Source organism: Lycorma delicatula, chromosome 1 (assembly GCF_047948215.1).
Source record: "Lycorma delicatula isolate Av1 chromosome 1, ASM4794821v1, whole genome shotgun sequence".
NCBI lineage: Eukaryota > Metazoa > Arthropoda > Insecta > Hemiptera > Fulgoridae > Lycorma > Lycorma delicatula.
The window spans coordinates 301,111,533-301,134,548 of record NC_134455.1 but is presented as its reverse complement, the minus strand read 5'-3'; positions in this window follow the sequence as shown (position 1 = coordinate 301,134,548).

Genomic DNA, 23,016 nt, shown 5'->3' with positions numbered 1-23,016 from the left:
TATATTAAACTTTTTTAAAAATAACATATTTTATTAAATTGATTTTTAAATAAAATTGTTAAAAGTCAATTAATAAAATCGACAGCTAAAATAAATAACATTACTTCATAATCATTAAAATTGAGGTCGTAAAGAAGATGTCACTCCCTCTATGAATCATGAGACCATGCCGATGTTGACGGGACTTGAATGCTCAGTGATACAGAGTAGCTGGACCAAAGTTGTAACCATTTTGGGGAGGTATCTGTTGAGAGCCAGACTAAGGAATGATTCCTGAAAGAGGGCAGCAGCTCTTTCAGTAGTTGTTAAGGGTGTAGGTCAGGAGAACTTAAACGGTCATGTCAACATCATTCGATCTTCTGAGTACTGCGCAGATGAAAGCAATAGAAAACTATGGCTGTTTTTATTCGAAGAAAATGTAGCTCGCTGCATTTTCATGTAATAAAGATGCAGGCTCCTTCCTTGGTAAAATATTCCGGAGGGAAACTTGTTCCCAGTTCGGATCTCCGGGTTGGGACTACTAAGGAAGCGGTCACCAGAAAATTAAAAAAATAACAATTATACGAGTCGGAACGTGGAATGTTAGAAGTCTAAAAACGGAAAGCAATCATAATTTACTGATAATAAAATATAGATTGAAGTTAAAAAAACTGAAGAAAAGGTGTCAGTTGAATCGATAGAAATTAAATTTGCTTTTTAAATATAACTACAGAAAAATTGATACCATACGTTGTTGATTTTGATCAAACTGTTTAATTATACTGTTATCTTAAAAAAAGTCTTTTGCTTAAATTTTTCTTCAAGTAATCTCAAATAAATTATTATTTTATAAGAGCTTTTCTCATTAAAAAATAAGTTTTCAAGTGTGATATAAAAAGTTATATGTTATAGTACGGTGAATTCATATCGAAAAATTACCTCACTATTTTCTCTCGAAAATTTGAAAAATATAATTTTTTTTACAGTTAAGGTTTTTCCATATTTTTAATAAGCTTAGTAAAGCTAACAAGTAAATTGAACCAATAACAACCTCTTAACGATAATACGTGAAAAAAATTTATTAATATTTACTGGATATGAACAAATTATGAAGATTTAAATTTTCATAAAATCAAGCTTCGTTATCATCATTATTACACTATCTATAGTGACTGTATTGTCTAAACCTTTTAACGAAGGCAAATACTTTCGTGAGTTTATTTTACTTCAGGTATATTTATATTATCTATATTTTTTTTAAATAATCACCTTTTTTTTGATTATTTTTTTAAAAAAATTTCTAATTGTGAATGCAATAACTTTTTTTTTAAATTTTGTAATTGTGAGAAAATATTTAGACAATTTTTCGGTGACTGATCTATATAAAAAGTTTTATGTTGCAATTTTCGGGAGGGGAATTTGAACAAAATATTAAATATTTATAGCAAATTCATTATCAAAAAATTATACTGAAAATGAAAATCATAATTCTATGTTTCAAATGTTGATAAGTAACATTATTCCTTTCTAAAGTAAACAGTTATTTGATTTTCGTAAAACTAATTATGCAATACTTTTTTATCTTTAATAAAATATTCTGAATTAAGCGACAAGTTTGTTTATGTCGAGAAATTCTAACAATCAAACTGGTTATTCTTTAAATCATTATAAAAATTATTATTTATTCAAGGGGAGCTTGGGATAGATCACCGTGGGGGTGGTCTGGGGGATGAAATTCCGCTAGTCTTTATTATTTTTTTATTAAATTGATTGTAGTATCAAGTACTAAATAATTTTACATAAGAACACTTCCTTTAACATATTTATTTTGGAATGAATTTATTTTAAATTTAATCTTCAACAACTTTCATTATTTAAAATAATTTTCCAAAATTGAAAGATAATTTAAAATGTCAGAAACACTTTTCCTTATCCGGCGAAAAACGTTTATTAACCAGCGAAGATTTTATTAAAATGAAATAATAATAATAATAATAATAATAATAATAATAATAATAATAATAATAATAATAATACTAATAATAACAATAACAAAAAATAAAAATTAGTGACAAAATTTAATCTTAAAAAAAAAATCAGACCTTCAAATTTTGCTGTTGTGCAATTTTTTCGAAAAGATAAATAATCATTGATAAATGTTTTAATATTAATTAGGTAATCTATTGCTAGGAGAATAGGAAGGTTATTGATACGATTTACATGTATATAACTTCAGTGGCTAATTTGTTATAAACTGTCAAATTTAGGCCTAATATTTCTTATGAACAGGGAATATTTATTAATTAATTCATTTTGGAATAGGACTTAATTCAACTATTAAATAATGTTTTAGTAAAATTACTAAAATTTAAAAAAAAAGTTTAGGTGATTTTATATATATATATATATATATATATATATATATATATATATATATATATATATATATATATATATATATATATATATATAGTTAAAAATTTAATTTTTGTTACAATAATAGATAGCAACTAGATAACTTTCAGATAATTTGTATGAATCAACAATTAAAATAGTTTATTGCCCTAGAACATTAAAACATAATTCTAGTCTTGCGTGAATAACAGTAATGAAGTCTTACTAGCGTGATAAGCATCAGCTAACACAGTTTCATGCAGTTGTACTATCGTCTGACATTTAATCTGACATAATAACATGTATTTTAAAGTATTATTAAATCGAGAAAATAATCAACTCTGCTGTGAGTTAGTTTAATAAAATTTCTACAACACGCAGCTACAATTAAAATAACTTCTTCAAATTTATATTATTTTGTGGAGTATAATTGAATATAAAAGTACTAATTTTTAAACCTAAAACTTTTATACAGTTAGATGTCAGTAGATACTGACGTTGATGAAAAGTTGTGTTAACATAAAAAAAGAAAATATATAAGAAGGCATTTTTCTTCTAATGCTGTGAATTTGGCGCAATCAAGCGGAATATGTTCATAGATTTAATATAATATTAAATTCTTTTCTTGAAGTTGTATGTTATATTTTGTTTAAGTCTGATTTTTAAAAACGTGTAAAAATTTCCTTATCTTATTAAACTTGTATTCTTATTTTTCTATAGATTTTTACATTGTCGGGATCAACATTATATATTCAACGTCGTCAGTGAATGTAGATTGAAAAATTTTATATTTTTTCTGAAAGTTGATAAACTATATAATAGAACATCCTGCTTGGCGCTGCCTTTGTCCAAGCTTTGAATTATTATAAATCAAACTATCTATTAAGTGCTGATTCTATTATGTAATTGCTGGATATTAAACAAAAAAAAAATTGTTGCATAATCCAAGATTATTGAGTTTACAAAGAATATGAGTTCTTTGAAACATTCAGTGATTCAATATATGAACCGGGTCATTATTCAATGTATTGATTAATAATCATGCCAGTTTTTCCATATCTACTGTATGTATTAATAATTAGGGACTAATGATTATGTAAATATATTTTATAGTTTAATGTTTGTGTTTTAAGGATTAAAAACCAACTTATTCTAACTTCAGTAAGTTAAAAATGTTTAAACGAATTAAACTGATGCAAATGTTTGGGTAAACCTATAAAATTTATCTAACCTATTCCTTTGATTTAATTAGTATTCCGTGTATAATGTATTTTATTTATTAACAAATAAAAACAAATTAGTTATATTCGCTTATAGTTCACTTTGATTGGTTCTAAGAGATTTTTAGCACTTCTCGAGAAAAAAATTTTAAAAACTTATTTCCAAAATCAAGTTGCTATTTTATTGAACTGTTTTTTTCCTAAATTTCTCTTTTGTTGTTATCATACCACTCAAACAAAAGCTGAAGCATCTATAAACCATGATATATTTAATATGAAACATGTAAGACAAGTATTATCTTATATTGCATAATTTCGTAAATAATTTGGTAGGCTGAGTCAGAACTTGCAGCCTACCTCTACTTACGTCATGTCATATGATATATATCAAATAATTTTATATATATTACTAGAACTAAAGCTGAAAGGCTATTTCCTTCCCGACTAATAAAATCCAAGCCCCCAACATTAAACCGTCGCAGAGCGATCCTGTCGGGATTTGTTCTCAACCCGGTTTCTGAATATATTCGTTCATTAACTATCCGTTTATAAAAAATACTCGTTAATATTTTATGGACAATTATGATGAATAGAAATTGATAATTAATTACATTGTACTATCTAATTAAATCATCTTGAATCTGTTTGTCCTGATTACGCAAGAATGACTACATCGATTGTAATAAAACTTTGCAGTCTTATTATAACCATAATAAATATTTAGCCACATCCCAATTCAATTTCATAAAAATTAAATTCATTTTCATTTAATGCCAGATGTATTTTACAGGAAATACGTAAAGAAATTATAATAAGAATATATTTATTAAAACTTTTTGCCGCATAATTTGGATATAAATTCAAATCGATTTATTTTTTAATAATTATAAGTATATTTTAAAGGTAGCTATGGCAACTTATATTAACCATAAACAATTATTATTGCTGCGTACTCGTTAGTTTCCTCCAGTGATCAAGTAAAGAGCTCCATTTCACTCTATTTAATAAGGGTCCTTGAGTTACTACCAGTACTGACCGTAAAGAGATTCATTAGTTTAAATTAATATCTTGCACTGATACCGGGTTCGGATGCTTCCCATCTCGGAAGGTGGATGTTTATTTCTTAACTTCAAGCGAGTAAGAAAAATTATAAGAAAGCTGTTGAAAAAAAAAGAATATTTTATAAACAGTTTTATTTATAAAATTCTAAAGGCATTCTTCTTAGTTCTTATTAAGATTTATTCCCCGCATTTTTATATATGTCTTGCTTTCTCCTTTTTTTGACATGGTAGAAAACTCCAATCTTTTTTCCCTTCCTAGAGCAGATAGTTTCCAAGTTTACATTATACTTCCATGTTTACGAAAATTCTATTTTATTTTCTCTAAAGTGATTATTTTTGTAAATATTCTTAAGGCTAACAATTTAATGTTCTGTTGGAATAAGTTTTCATATGGGAGGTTTTCCCATACATTAAAACATAATAGAGTTTATTTTTGTAACATAGATCAATAAAAAATAAAAAATAGATTAAATCATGATATTTTCTGAAAATATTGCAAAAGGTTATTGTATTATCTTAAGGTTGAAATTCAACATCCGAGAAACTAAAACATATTCTGAACTAAATAGCTTCAATAAAGTTAAATATCAGTAAAAGAAAGAATAATATTACTTACAGAAAAGGAAGTTCAATTCGAAGGAAAATACCAGAACTCACCTACAAAAAAAAAAAAAAATTACTACAAGAAAAATATTATGAGATTAAATATAGCACACTGCAATAACTAAAAAAACTTCATTAATGGTTCTGAGATAATAAAGATATACGTAAGGTTTAACTTTTTTTATTGAAATAAGATCTAATAGAAATAATAAATACGATTATACTAATTTCAAATAGAATTAGGCCCATTAAATTATTATTTTCATTTAAGTAACGAAGAGTGTGATTGGAATATGAGCCCATAAGTCACTTTTTTTACGCTATTTTCTCCAGGTATTATCCTGCAGATTTTTACCAGAATAATCATACGCTATTAATAATCATACCGACTTCCCGTTGGCATAGTGATAAAATATTAATGTAAATAGTCAAAGAAAACTACAAGTGTTAAAAAATAATAATTATCAATAATTACACTTTTTGTTATTTCGGGTTCGAAACCCGGTCAGCTTGAAATTTTTTAGATCCTTCAAACTTCTACTTCCTATTTTCCACTCACAACCTTCAAGCTTATGTAATGACGTGATAAATTACTCATAAAAAAACAAATTAGGAATTTGAAATCGGTCGGTGTACGTTAATACGTTAGTAACTGAAAGTAAAAAGGCTAATAATAATGGTTATTACATTTTATTTTGTATATGATAAATATTCTAAAATTAAAAAAAAAAAATAATTACTCTCTCAGACCGTTATTTGGGGCCAAAAGCTGGCAGCGTTGATATTTTCTGCTGATAAATTACCAGTTTTTTTACAGAATTTTTTTTTTCTGAAGTCTTTAATATAATTTGTTTACTTCATCAGTTTGTATAAAATAAACATTTAAAACATTCTCTTTTTTTTAAATTCAAATTTTTTTTATTGATTATAATTTATATCATAACTGCTACCAATAGAAAGTTTTAGCGAGTAACTCACAATTACGTTTTAAATATTCTCAATACTTGTTTTATATTTAATTCTGGTAGACTTCAATTTTCAAAGGACATGAACTTTACATATTTTATGGTTTATTGTATTATTCGATTACAAAGAAATTTCTTTTTAAAAAAAAAATTCACTGCCTTCTTGTGTTTTGTTTTATTATACAATGAAATTCATTAAATGTTCGTAAATATATTTCTCCTCATTTCTTGTAACTAAAAATAAAATTTTTTATATATTATATTACATTGTCTTAATAATTATTCTAAAGCTTCCCTCTGAGAAAGATAATTGCTTTAAGCCTCTTTTTACATTTATTACACTATATTATTTTGATCTTGATAAGTCTCACGGATTCATGACTAGCGAAAAAATTCTCTTTAACCTCTCCTTCTTCTTTGCTACTTCCAACCAGCCTTCACCAAAATCCTTCCTGATACCATCACACCATCTCCGTCTAGCTTTTTCTTTTCTACTTTTCAACTCTGCACTATGCGTTAGCACCCCTAAATTATCCTGTCCTCCTCCGTTCTGACTACATGACCCGCCCATCTTTTCTTATTCATCCGCACCATCCTCACAATTCCATCATCACTGTATATCTCGTCCAATTCCTAATTCCTTCTCTTTCTCCTTTTTCTTGTTCTTCACTCCTTCACAGATCTAAAAATGTTTCTCAAAACTCTATTCTGAAATACTACTAACTTGTTACTTTCCTCTCTTTTAATAATTGCCCACATTTTATATCCCTATGTCAATGTAAACTGAGAATATACGACGTAACACCGTCGTATATTCTCAATTTAGAAGCTCTAGAAACTGTCTTTCATCTCAACACCAGCACATACAAGGCTCTATTTCCCTTACTTAATCTCCCCCTTATTTCTCACTCACCTCCCATCGTATCATTGATCATCACTTCCAGATAATTAACTTCATTTACCCTTCTGTATCGCTTCTGATCAAACGCAACAATTCCCTCTCCAACCTCTTCACTACTCGTAACCATCATGTACATTGTCTTTTACTCGTTTATCTCCAAACCTATTTGCTTTTACATTTTCTCAAAAGGTATCAACATATCCTCCAATTCGATTTTGTTTTAACCAATCAGCAGACGCCAGCAAATGCAATTTCCTTCCGAACTATTCAGTTTCTCTCCAAAATACCTTTCTATAAATCCATTCCAACATCAGATTAAAAATCAAAGCTGACACAGCATTTACCTATCTCTCATCTGTACAAGACCAGAAAAATTCAGTTCACTTATTTCCAATCTTCCCTGTATTTTCTGTATCATCAAGGCGTACAAAAATCCTCCTGAACAACTTACCAGGAAATCCCAGCTCAACCAGTATCCTAATAATTTTACTTCTTCGCAAACTGTCATATGCCTTCCCAAAAATCTATGAACATATGTATATATGTATATATATAAAAGAACATGTCGTGAGTGATTCATAATCAACGCCCAACAAAAACTACTAAAGATAAGTTGAAGAAAATTTGTATACACGTTCTTCTTACGGGAAAAAATAAATGAGAAAGGATTTTTGGAATTATTTGTTTAAAGGTTAAAATGGTGTAACAACAAAATTTAATTTTTTTTAAATTTTCGTTAAAAAATGAAGATATTAACTTGATTTTTGGTGTGTGTAATCTTCATGTAAATATCTAAAAACCAATTTATAAATTTTCTGAAATTCGACTTTGAAAGGGATGAAGAAACATTAAAATCATTTAAAAAATGATTGCAAATACTCCCTATTTTAGATTGTATTAAACCAGATATTCAGTCGATTTGGGCTTGCAAATACTCTTCAGATAAAAATCTAAAAACCATTTTCGGATTTTTTCGAATTTTGATTTTTGAAGGTGTGCGACGGTGTGCGGCGGCTCAACCAACACAGCCACTGCCAAATTTACTGTAAGTGCAACGGGATTGGCTCAACCTGCCTCCGTTTATTAGACTAAAAAATATAAAATAAAAATAAAAAATTGACAGGAAACGCAATAACCATATAGCACGGGCGAAGTGAAGTGATTTATATATATATATATATATATATATGTGTGTGAGTGTGTGTGTGGGTGTCTGTGTGGGGGTGTAGGTGTGTGTGTGTGGGTGTGTGTGTTGTATAATAATGTTCACTTTTAACATCATTTATTTTATTTTAAGGTACTTTATATGATGCAACAAAATAATATTTCCATAATTTGTTAATTATTTCAATAATACATTGTAAAGGATAAAAAGAAAAGCTTGAATTTCTCTGGGGTTAGATAGGTTGAAATTTATATTTTCAGAGAGGATTAAATTGAACGAGATAGCTAATGTATTGATATGCTTATTTTTGTGTTTAAAATATTACTACAAAATCTTTCTTGATTTTTGTAAAATATTCTGTGACATATGGCACAAAGGTCACTTGTTCAAAATTAACTACCCGTTTTTCCATCAATATTTATTGATCATCAAATTTTATTTTAAGCATTGCTTACTACATGGTAAGGTTCAAAAGTAAACAGTCATCAGCTAAATTAATTTAGATTGGAGCCAAGGGAAGTGTTTTGGCTTGTCGGAGTCGTCGTTCGCCGATGATTCTCTGGGGTCGTTGCTCTGTTTATTTTAATTCGGTGACAAGAGCGGTTGCGCAGGAGCTGTGTATATACCATATGGATTAGGTCTGTCCCCTGCGTGACTAGAGGGGAAGGTTTTTTAGCGGGTGAGAGCCCCGCATTTGCCGACAGAGCGGGCCTGGCGGCGGCTGGAGAGCATTTTCCTCCTCCTACGGAAAAAAAAGGGGAAATGTTTTAGCTCCATTTCTGTTTTCTCTACTTACATCTGACGTAAAAATATGTAACACCGCAATAGTAATATTCGCTGATGAATAGCCATTCAAGTAGTATATAAAGAGACCCGTACTCGATCAAAGCAGCTTTAACAACATTTACATATGATGGAAGATTGAAGTAGCAGGAAGGACGTCAAATGGATAAAAAAGTGTACATATAACCATTAAAAAAAAAAGAAGAAAAAGTATGATCTTCAATAACTACATATTTTGTTCCTCAATATATAAATTCTACAATCTGACACAGCTTCGTATCTTTGTCTGCACGTCGATGTACGGACATACGGAACATCCTAATTCATTATACTTCAAACAATAAACCTATATTTATAACAATGAAAAATTACAAATTATCACTTAATAACACATAACTGCGAATACAAGACAATATTTAAACTTTTAATACTTTATACAGCTTTGTAGTATATATAGGAATAGTAACGTAAAAATACTTGAAACATTCAATTTAAACATATTTTGAATCATGAAACATCACGTTGGTACGTATAAAGTATCTTTATTTACTGATGAAATACTACTCCTCCAATTAAACCATCTTTAAACAAGAAGAAATTATATTTAATTAAAAAAAAATGCGAAAGAAAACTAAAAGCCCACAAAAATCCAGATATTATTAAAATAAAATTAAACAGATTATTTTGGATCCAGGCATAAAAATTGTAGAATTTTTTTTCCATCCTCAAAAAATTTTTTTCCCTTATCTATTAATTAAAAAAGGAATATTTGAAATAAATTTACATTAAAAGATCATAAAAATACGTTTGTGTACGCAAATACACAAACCTAAAATACTATTAATTGTTAGGTGTAATTATAAAGTACCCGACACTAAAGAAAAAATTTCACTATGATGTAGCTTATCTAGCGAATCCCTATATAAAATAAAAGTTTCATGTTACATTAAACCTTGCATTACTGTACTTATAGCAGTTTTAATTTATCTGAAGAAAGTCTGCAGGGATTAAGAAAAAATACCCACAAAAGTAAAAGTTTAATTACATTTTAATGTCGTAAATAGAGATGTAAATCAAACTCATTTAAGTATAAATAATAACAAAGTTTTATTTATGGTTTTAATATAATTTGAAAGTTTTCTGATAGTTCTTCCGAATACGATGGTATTTTAAACAAAATATGCAACTTCAAATCCTGGTAAAGGTAGGAATTTGTTAGCATTGAACCATGTAGTTCTTTTTTATTTATACAAGTAATTTTAGTTTAAAATGCGCTAGAAAAAGGGTTATGAAGAAGAGAATGGGTTCTATTAAAACTACTGCTAAATATGACCTTCTGTTAGAGATTACCACAGTGAAATAGTTTAGAAGATAAATAATAGTTCTACAGGAGTACTGCATTTTACTGTATTCCACGCTAACGTGAAGCGGACTGTACTAGTACCTAATAGATAGTATAGATTGATGAATATTTTTTAAACTTTTCAAACTTCTCAGATTTCTTTATCAGCTTATTAACCGAAATTATGAAATTATTTACCAACCCTAATAACCGAGTTAACAGATTTGAAATGGTCAGCGTAAAGCAAAACACTATCGAAAAACTTTAAAAAAAATTTAAGTGACTAACAAAACTAATAATTAATACACTTAAATAATTTGTATAAAAACAACATATTAATCTTGCGGAAAGATAAAATTAAATCTACGAAAACAAAGCAAAAGTTAAGTAAATTTTATGTCGCAATTCCTGTAGAATTTTTTTTCAAATAAATGAAGTAGAAATGAACGTTTATTATAGAATAAAACTAGAATTTCTCAATCAGCTGTTTTGTAAGATAAAACTGTTTAAAGACAATTTCTTTCTAGACGAATACAATAAAATATCATTGTATTATTACTCATTATTTTACTGGGAGTTGCATTAATACTCTTAAAGGCAATATATATATTGATAACTACAAAATTTTAGAGATAATTGATCGCATACAATATTTTTCAATTATTCACAACTTTTGCTGCCCTGAATGCTGGTAAACCAATCAGACGTATAGTAAAAATTTATATTTAGTATACATATTGTTATTGTATTACTGTATTTACTAATTTTTAAAACTTACTTCATTTCAAATGCAACCTATGACATAAATTTATACTTATGAACTATATATTAAAAGCAGTGGCTCTTTATTTAATAAAAATTCAATTTTTCCAAATACAATGATTTACCAAGATAAGAATAGTGTTATTTTAGAGAATATATACTAGAATTAAAGCATAAATAATTTTTATAGAATAGACAAAAATTGAAGCAAAATATACATAAAAATGTGTACGTACAATTTTATATGTTTTGCATGTATACGTGTGTAGATTTCTAAATATTATGTTATCATTACTATTATTGTTTTTTTTAAATTAGTAGTAGTTATGAGAAATAATATAACGTTTATAAATGTTAATCTTTGTAATAAACGTATCACTTTTTTTTTAACCTCTAGGGCCACCGTTAAGTATTGCTTCAGAAGATGAGATGAATGATTTGTAGCGTGTGAAAATGCCATGTCTGACCAGAATTCGAACCGGGATCTCCGGATGAAAGGCCGAGACACTGTCACTCGCATGACGGCGGCCGGTAGTAACCTATCAGTAGATTGCATTTCGTATACAACTATTGATTTCTCGCAAATATTTCTTTCACGTTTTATTTTCTTATGTATATACGAGTTTATATACATATCTGATTTATTATTTTATTAAATAAAATTAACTTGTTTAATTTAAACTAGTTTATCCATCTATATTACAGTAATTTCTATAAATGCCTACAATTTACTATATATTGATAATGTATCAATATTTATTTATGTACCAGATTTTACACACACACACACACACACGCACACACACACACATATATATATATACATATACATTTTTTTCTAACCCGCCGGGTTAGACTAGTGGTTAAACTTTTCATTGCAAAATCAGCTGATTTTCGAAGTCGATAGTTCTAAGGTGTCTTTCTGTATGTGTGTGCGTCCCCCTTAGTTTAGCACAAAAAACCTTAAGTCGGCAATTTACCGATCACTAGCGGAAAATCCCGATTCTTAGTAAATGTATCGTCGTGATCAGGTGTATACTTGTTAAATAATAAATAAGATCTGTAAAGTATGTTCAAAGTCTCGTGTATTTTCGACTAAAAATAAATATATTAACGAAGTGGGTTACTTGGTCGATTCCTTTTTTTCTATAGAGATCACATTTTTATAAAAGATATACTTTTTTCATCCTACAACGTATTCTACATGATGAATTCAGTAAGGTACGAAATATTATTAAGAATACTGTATAAAATTAAATTATGATGCATTCTGTTCATCACATCTCTTTCAGTGATGTCTAATAGATAAAAGCTTTGCAAAGTACATTAGCTCAAAATAAATATGTTTAGGCATAGAGTTGCATATAGAAACTTCATGAAAAGAATTCAGAAAAGAAATTTTATGTAGAACGAAAACTATTCGAATGAAGATTTAAGGTTGACAGAATGTAATTTGATTTAATTTTTATTTAGTTGTACGAAGTAAAGGAAGTATTGCAATTGCGAAAAATTACGGTTTTCTGATTACAACTATTTTGACTAGTTTCGGCGTGACGTCTGTACGTACGTATATATCTCGTACAATTCAAAAAATATTAGCCGTAGAATGTAAAAAGTTTGGATTTAGGACTGTTGAAAAATCTAGTTGTGCACCTCACCTTTTGATTGCAATTGACTGGACCAAAAATATGTATAAGGTCAGACCTCAAATTAAATTTGGATTTTAGACTTTTTCTTAACTGCTGTAATAAGCCCTCGTTTATAGCTTTTCACAAATACCATAAGCGGTACTTATTTTCATTGGTTCCAGAGTTATAGCCAAATACAATTTTAATTCATGAAATATTTGGATTCTACAAGGGTTTACAAGGTTTTACAAGGATTTTAGAAGGGCACATTGGTTCGAATCCGACTTCATATGCATATATTTTTTAACATTTTTTACATTATCTTATTCCGAAATTCAGTTATATCTACGAGACGGTATGACCAATTACAAAGGCTTATTTTTTACCACGTTGAGTGCTAACGTTTGCATAAAAATTATGGACGCTGGATCGTTCGGTTATCCATTATTTTTCCGAAATTTACTTATATCTCCCAAACGGTAAGACCAATTTTAAAACTTCAAAAAGCGTATTTTCTAGCGGTTCAAGTGCTAATGTGTGCATATAAAAGATTTACTATCGATAACTGGTTGTCTAATTATTGTCTTATTCGGAAATTCAGTTATATCTCTGGAACGGTACGACCAATTTTAAAAATTTAAACAGCATATTTGATAACACTGTAACGGCTGAAATCAAAATAAGAAATCGAAATGAATAATTAAAGTACCGGAAAAACAATTAGGAAAAATCTTTTAATTACAGTAATTTTCGTAATACACAGATAATGTGAATTATAATACGCAAAAATTATTCGTGTCTTGAAAAAAGTTTCAAGACTATAAAAAAATAAAAACGCACATTTAGCTGTATCTCATGAGTTCTATGGAAAACAATTATTTTGTAAAATTTTAGAGAATTTAGTAACTAAGGTTAAAGTTATGTATTTTTATACGATTACGATAAATAAATCAGTTTTCAACAACTAAAACTCCTTTTACGCCCCAAAGAGCAGAGCGAAGGGATGCCTGTCTGAGCAACTAGTCTCTATACAAGATGTAAATTTATTGAAAAGGTTACAAATCACATAATTTAAAAAGAATGATAATAAATGAATTATTGTAAAATAAATTCTATGTAAAAAGCTTTTTAAATCTAAAAAAAGAATTTTAAAGAAACATCTAACACGTAATAAAACAAAAAGAACAAAGCAATGAAAAAAATAGATCTATCAAAATCAAGTAAAAAATTTAAGTTATATCGATAATCTTTGATACCAGAAAATACATTTAATATAAATAAAAACATAATACATTAGAAAAATACATTGGTTTGAGACCCAATGTATGAAACAGACAGTATTGAAATAAAATTTCAGTAGAAAGGTCAACTTGCTAAAATAATCTCATAACTGAAATCTTCTTTATCTTCAAAAAGAATCACGTAAAGCCAAACCTATTTCTTCTAGAAGAGATTTAAAATTTGCATTATTGGTACTAAAATATTATGACCTGATATGTATCGTAATATGTAATAAAACGATACAAATTTTCAGCCCTTTAAAATTATTAAAATTGTTTTTTCTAAAAAAAAAAAAATAACCGTTAAATTTTCAAATAAAAATATAAAATAAAAGGCAATTACAAAATCTTTCTATTTTATTTTTTTTACGTAGTATCTTTTGGGTTATAAACAGGTTTTGCCTAGAAATAGTTTAAATTATATGAAGACAAAAGTTAGAGATTTCATGAAATGGCATTTATATACATAAAGAACTAATTCTTACATTTTTTTTTTAAACCCGAGTGTTAATATTAAATCTAAACTAAATATTTGGCTATTTACGTAATAACTGAATTGATGTAGAATTGAAATTAAGTTTCAGTTTCTTTTAAGAAAATAAATAGTTCTTTGATGTAAAGAACTATATTGAACTGTTTGTTATCATCAGCTAATCATCATCAAATTTTCACATGTGCAACGTTAGATAACTACTACAGCATATCTAAATTTCAATGAAATTGGTCTAGTAGTATTGGAGATTTTCGAGTCACAAAACTTTATACAAAAATCTATATGTATATAGAAACCCTTTAGAAACCCCAATATGTATATACGACCAATTTGTATATAGACCTGCGGCCTATGAGGAAACCCAATTTAAGTGAATGGTATTTTTGTACTCCTCATACCCCAAAGTGTAAAGTAAATTTATTTTCAGCCCCACCACGCAACCTTAAGCACCCTTAAGTAGCTGTAATTTTCTTTGAAAAGCCGGTAACAACTATAACGACGTAGGAGAAAAATATCTATTATTATTTTAAGGATATTTATTAATTAGAAAAATTATGTGCAGAAAATGTAAATTTTTACTTAAAATTAATTTAAGTCCAGCCGGGATTTGAACACCCGGGAAGCTTGTTCCTAGACGCTACAAGTTACGTGTTGATTGGTTTCAAATATAAAAGAAAAAGAAAGTATATTAATTAAATAGAGAATAATTTAACATAAAGAATTGTGTTTTTGTCACAGCATTAACCTTAAAACTTTTTGCAATGGTTTATTTTGACATTTTTTTTATCTTATAAATGTTGTAGGTTATCTATCATATTATGTGACCAAAAAATAAATGCTAATGAAAAACTTGACAACCGAATATTTTTTGTTGATTCTTTTTGGATTTTTCATTTAAGTGTTATTCCTGAATAAATAAATTTGAGTTTAATAATACTATTAATAAATAGCTATTGAATTATGGTCAATAAAGTATTAAGTTTTGCTAGAAAAAAAATTACGCTTAATCCTTTGTTTCATTGAGAAAGTACGGAATGAGAACTAATAAATAATTTTTACAAAAACGGTTAATTTTTTATTGCATTTCTACATTGTTATAAAAGTAATTTTAAAATAACAGTTTTAAAATAATAAATCACATAAAATTCAACTTTGCATATTTTAATTTATATTCCTAAAAGTATACTCCAATTTGATTAACCACTGCTACGAGCTTCATCATAAACTAAATTGCAGCCATGCGAATGCTATATGGAAGGACTAGAAATATCAACCTCTTGAAACAAATACCCATTATATAATAGTATTTGGTATTTTTACTGCCACGAGTATAACTATGACTGCAACTTTCATGAATAAGTAATTATTTTATTCTAGGCGGTACATAATAATACAATATACATAGATAGTTATTAGATAAATTGTAAATTTAAAAACAAATTAGAGTATAAAAAAATTGATATATTTAAAGTCTACATTAATTATTTAAATAGACACGTGGAATAATTTGAAGGTATTTACATTAAGTATAAAAAGACTACTACAAAATAATTCACAATTCACAATTTATTATTGAAAATTATTTTGAGCATAAATTTATGTTCACGTTAAACTAGATGCAGAAAAATCAGATTTTTTAAATAATTTTTTTTTTTTAAATTCAACGACAGAATAACATTGTTTCCGACAAAAGAAAATCTTTTAACTATACTTTAATAAATTGGTAGGAAGATTTTTCAAACAGTCCAGTAATCTATTAAAAATATAAAAGGAGAAATAATAACGCCCTTTCTCTTAAGTTATAATTTACAAGATTGATGACTTTTACTTTAGGATCTTTTCATTTGGCTTTTACCAATATTTACAAGTACTAAAACGTTTTCTGAAGACATTTTTTTATATATATATTATTTATTATTGCCTCTTAAATTATCAATTTTTTTTACTTCTTCTGAAGGAATAACGTTAACTGTTTTAGAAAAATAAATATTTTTTTTAGAAGTGTATTAAAATGAGAGAAGAAAATTTAGAGAACAATTTAAAAATTCCTTTTTAGTATAATTTTTCATCTCTTCTAACAGAATTTTCTTAAAATCCCTCGTGTAAACTTACCACTAAAACATTATACATCAATTAAATATAATAAACTTAATGCAAGACGTTTAGTATTATCATGATAACTATCCGTAATTATAACACAACATTCTTTAAATTTTCTCACAAAACTATATGTGAGATGCATAAAAAATTGAACCTTTTATAACCGTTAAAATAACACTGGTACTATTTTTATAATTTATAAACCGTGTCATGCAATTACGTATTTTACTTTTAGCGAGATAAAAAATATTTTCACAAACGTAGGACACATTTTTTTATAACGGCATGTCATTAAGGAAAGTAGGATATATGAGAGGAAGATGTATATGTAAAAACAAAATGAAACATTAAATTTTTTTTGTTTTGCCAATGACTGCGAACTGAGAAGTGCCTTATACTTTCAAAATTACGAACGTTATACTACTCACACAATTAATTTTATACATTTATACATAATATAGAAAGACATTTTGCAATGACGAGTTTAATCACTAGAAAAACACAGCAGTAATACTAGATCAATAATAATATGTAGATTCCGGAGGCTAAACAGGAAAAAGAGACTTAACACGGCAGGTTAAATTATAATAATATTAATTAATAAAGTAATTTAAAATATTTTATTTATAAATAAAATTTTGTGTTTTAATTCGACGATGCTGATAAAAAATTCTAAGAAAATTGTAGAATTATTTTGTAATTTACATACTTAATTCCATTCATAATTATTTTTTTTTTATGCCGGTAAATCAGCAATAAAAATGCAAATTTTAGATAATAATACACCAGTATATAAATAACATAATGAATAAATACGTAAATTAGTGAAACATATTTCATATCTTAATCAAGAACTTATACAACATAAATTCTTACACAATAAGGATCCTATACAATAAGGATTTAAAGATTTCATATCCTTATTGTATAAGGATGTGAAACAAAGATGAAATCCGATAGGTGCATATGTATTTAATGTAAATTTAAAAACATCATGTCATCACAAAAAGCAATTATTAAGAAGAAGAATGAAAAGGGGTTATCGTAATAGACGAACAATGTACCTTAAGGTGGGATAATTTTTCAAACTCCTCAAATTATTTTTTAGCTTATTAACCGAGATTATGAAATTATTTACCAACCCTAATAGCCGAATTAACAGATTTGAAATGGTCAGCTTACAGCAAAACACTATCAAAAACTTAAAAAAAAATTTAATTGACTAACAAAACTAATAATTAATAAGGAAAGATAAAATTAAATCTACGAAAACAAAGCAAAAGTTAAGTAAATTTTATGTCGCAATTCCTGTAGATTTTTTTTTCAAATAAATTAAGTAGAAATGAACGTTTATTATAGAATAAAACTAGAATTTCTCAGTCAACTGTTTTGTAAGATAAAACTGTTTAAAGATAATTTCTTTCGAGCCGAATACAATAAAATATCATTGTATTATTTTTTACTGGGAGTTGCATTAATACACTCTTAAAGGCAATATATAATGCACTTTTAAAGTTTCGATTGATAACTACAAAATTTTAGAGATAATTGATCGCATACAATATTTTTCAATTATTCACAACTTTTGCTGCCCTGAATGCTGGTAAACCAATCAGACGTATAGTACAAATTTATATTTAGTATACATATTGTTATTGTGTTATTGTATTTACTAATTTTTAAAATTTACTTCATTTCAAATGCAACTTATAAAATAAATTTATACTTACGAACTATATATTAAAAGCAGTGGCTGTTTATTTAATAAAAATTAAATTTTTCAATATATTTATAAATAGAATTTTGTATTTCAATTCATGACGCTGATAAAAAATCTATGAAAAAAAGAGGATTATTTTGTAATTTACATACTTAATTCCATTCACAATTATTATTTTTTTTTAGCAGGTAAATCAACAATAAAAATGCAAATAAATTTAGAAAATAATACACCAGTATAGAAATAATATTATCAATAAATACGTAAATCAGTGAAACATATTGCATATCTTAATCAAGAACTTATATATTGAAGGATATGAAAACAATATAAATCATTATTCAATAAGGTTATGAAGTAAAGGTGAAATCCGATACGTGCATTTGTATTTAATCCAAATTAAAAAAAAAAATAATAATATCATCACAAATGCAATTATTAAGAAGAATAATGAAAAAGGGTTATTGTAATAGACGAACAATATACCTTTAGATGGGATAACATTGAGATTACACAAATAATCCAGTTAAATCAGCAAAGTCTTGTATATGAATCTGAAACTTGAATTTAGCTACAAATAGTAATTCATAAAATTTTCCTCTCAATTCTTATTTTTAGCAGTAGAGCTATAAGAACCTTTAACATACTACTTTTTTAGATATTTAAAATTACACTTAAATTTCTTTTTTTAGAAAATATGGATTACGTTTCTTCTCATCTAAGCATTATTTTTTTAATCGAACAGTTTATACCAAAGAAGATGAAGATAGGTCATGTCAAACTACTATTTAATCTTAATTTATTTTTTACAACACCGAAGAAAATAAAAGAAAACATGTGGTCATGTTAACGTGATACTTCATGTTAATTAAGTATCACAGTAAAAGACAAATTCGAAGGATGAAGTACTGTGTTATAGTATTGCTCTTTTAAACACTACCCCCGCAACCCAATTAATTCGTATATTCGTTTCTATTACTCTGGAGATTATTCTTTAGAATTTTATAATAACGAGTACATAATCAGATATGAAGCATCATATCTGAGACATCATAAAAAGAGGTATAACAGCAGTTAATTTCCTTAGAAATTAACTGTTGATCATCCTAGACAAAATAAGACTTAATTTTATGTCATTGAAAGTATTTACTTGAATTCAAATTAACCTACTTAAACTGATACGTAATACTTGTATAACATTTAATAAGGAAAATATCTATTCCCATTTTATTAAAAGAATAAAATAGTAAAATAAGGTATTAATTTATACTGTAATTTTTTCAGAGGTTGTCGTTCCATTTGCTGTGATAATTTACAATACAAATGAAGTATAATTTTAATATAATATTTTTCATGATGATTTTTATTAAAAATGTAATGGTGGTATATGCTTAATGAAAGATGCAAGATTACGTAATAAAAATATCAGACCGTTACTTCAGGAATTAAAAGAAAGATACTTTGACTTATTGTCTAGGATGGTAATAATAATAACTATCCAAATATTAAAAATTACCTTAATCACTTGACCAAATAATCATTGGATTCTATTACAGGAAGGAAAACTTTATATTTATGTTTATAACTTAGAACATACAGTAGATTTATTGTTGGAATTAAGTAGGGAAACCTAACTCATAATTGCAAAGTTTAGGTAGGCTAAAGCAGTATAATTCTTAGCATAGAAAGTCTACAATGATCTTGGTGTAGGGATTGTCTGTTTTATCTGTGTTTCACACGCGCGCGCACACACACACAAATATGTGCGTTGCCGCGTTTACGCCGGCATCGATAGTTTTTTTGCCTGTAAAATTTCTGTACTTATTTTAAAAACCTATTACATGATTTAATTCATACACAATATTTCCTAATATATATATATATATATATATATATATATATATATATATATACATATATGTATTCACCGGGTGGTCCACTTAAATTGAGACAATCTCAAAAACTACACATTTTAGGAAACAATGTTTCCTATTAAAGATCTTCCATTTGAGGAAGGAAATACATTCACAACCTATATTGTGCTTGATAAAGCCAAATAAACGACAACTTAATTTTTTTAACTAAGTAAATATATTTTTTAATTGCAGAATCGAATTTTTTGCAAAAAGAGATTAAAATATCATTTTTTAAATTGATAGTTTTTTAGTTATTCATCTTCAAAAATGCTGTAGGCCTATAAACTGGTGCTTTTAGTTTTATTAGTTCTAGCCCAGCTGTCGAGTTACATCCAGTTAATGTTAAATATTGAATTAAAGAAAATTAAATTTTAAATGAAAAAATCAATTAAAGGATTAATCTAAATAAAATCTATTTACGTTTTAATGTATTTTTTAATAAAATATTATATACCGCTTTGGTACACAGTCTACAAGTATTGCACGCTTTGAAGTTATGTCGATTCTATGAAAATATTTGGTTTAATGAATTACTGATAATTTGATTTTTTTTTAATGCTTTTATTTAAAATAATTACTAAAACTTACTACACATAAATTACAGCAACAAATGTTCTAAGTGGTATCCTTCTACTTTTATGCATTTTTAGGTACGTTTTAAAAACGACCCATCAACATTTAACAAAGTTTTTCACCTGATTTCTGTACAGATGTTTGTTACACGCTCTTTCATGATTTCAGGGGTACTTGGTACTTCTAGATAAACTTTTTCTTTAAGGTAACCCAATTAAAAAAGGTCTACTGGAGGAATGTCAGGAGAACGAGCAGGCCAATGAACTGGTCCAGCTCTACCAATCCAAAATCATTGTATTCTGGGTCCAAAATTACTCTGGTGATAATTGAATAATGTGCAGGAAAGCAATCATGATGAAGCCTCAGCGTTCTTCTCTTCTGCAAGGGTAGTCCATTAAGCAGTAAAGGCAACTGATTTTCTAGAAAATCTGCGTATTTCTGTCCGTTCAAATTTCCATCGAAAAACTACGGTCCGATTAATGTACAGCCTATGATTCTGCACCAAACATTGACAGTCGACGGACGTTGCCATTCTGCTTCCCTTAGACTCCATGAATTTTACACTGCCTAATAATGCATATTGGCTATTTACTGCTTCATGATACGTAAAACCTGATTCGTCGGAAAATAAAATATTAAGAAAAACATTTTGATCTACCCTTAATTTTTCCAGCGCCCATCGACATAATACAACTTTTAATTAAGTTAAATATGCTACGGAAGAAATTTCAGGCGTTTTAATACTGTCAGAACACTGGTTTGATATCCCGGAGTCAAGTGAAAGTTTTCTCACATTAACATGAGGATCTACAATGACCGCCGCAGCACCACTATTACAATGTTTTCCGTTGTCACAGTATTTTTAAGGTTACTATCTATTTTTGGCCTCCGAACTTCCAGCATCACTAAACCATCTTGGAATTCTGTACACAAAAGAACGATTTTGAGTATTTCTACCGGGGAATCGCAGAGCCAACAAAGTTACAGTCTGATCAACATTTCGGAGACATTCCCCGTAAAACAAAATTACTTCAGTTTCTTCTGTAATTGTAAATCGTTCCATAATTACCAATAAATAAAAACTAAATAATTTAATATTTATTAATAATTGGCGGATAACAAAATAATTTAAAAAAAAATGTTTTAAGACACTGATAATACGTTCACGTAGACAAAAGGCATTTGCAACTTGAACGTCACTTTTAGGCTATTTTAAAAAGTTTGCTGGTGTTTACTTGCTTAACTTCATTTTCTTCATCTTCTTCTTCATTATTTTAGCATTGATTGTTTTTTACTTAACATTTATTTTTTTTTTTTAATTAAAAATTTAACTCAGATGGATGTAACTCGTCAGCTGGGCAAGAATTGATGAAACTAAAAACATAAATTTGTAACCCTACATAATTTTTTGTAGATGAGTAACTAAAAAACATCAATTTTAGAAAAAAGTTAAAAAAATGAAATTTTAATTTTTTTTGCAAAGAATTTGATTCTGCAGTAAAAAGTAGAAGTTCCTATTTAAAAAAAAGTAATTTGATCTTGAAATTACCTTTATTTGGATTTATCCAGAACATACGTTGTGAAGTTATTTCCCCCTTGAAATGGAAAAAATTTAATAGGAAACATTTCTTCTTAAAATGTGTAGTTTTTGAGGTATAGATTTGTCTCAACTTAAATGGACCACCCATAATGTAACATCCATTGTTTTAATGTAACAAGAGCGGTATAGTAGACCTGAATAACGGATTCCTACCAGTTAAGAAGAAAGTAGTAGAAAATTTATTAATGGAAGGTATCCAGAAAGGGGCTAGAAGAAACCCTTCTATTAAAGGTAATAGGTCTGTTTAACAATTGTCTGTTGTAATACTGCTCGCTGACGCACAATAAACAGTTGTTCTTCCGTGAGAAGTGTTACCGGACCAGGTTAAGTGGTACCGATCCCAAAGCGTGGGATCGTTCTCACGCTTTGAGTTGGGTCCGGTCCGGCAGGTAAAATAGATAGAAGTATAGATAATCCGGGGAAGACCAGTTAAGAAGCAGTTCTGTGAACCAGTCGAGCGAGACATTATGATGTGAGTTCAGCAATGAGAATCTGCGAGACGAGAATTTGCAAGACGTCAGGTAGCGAGAG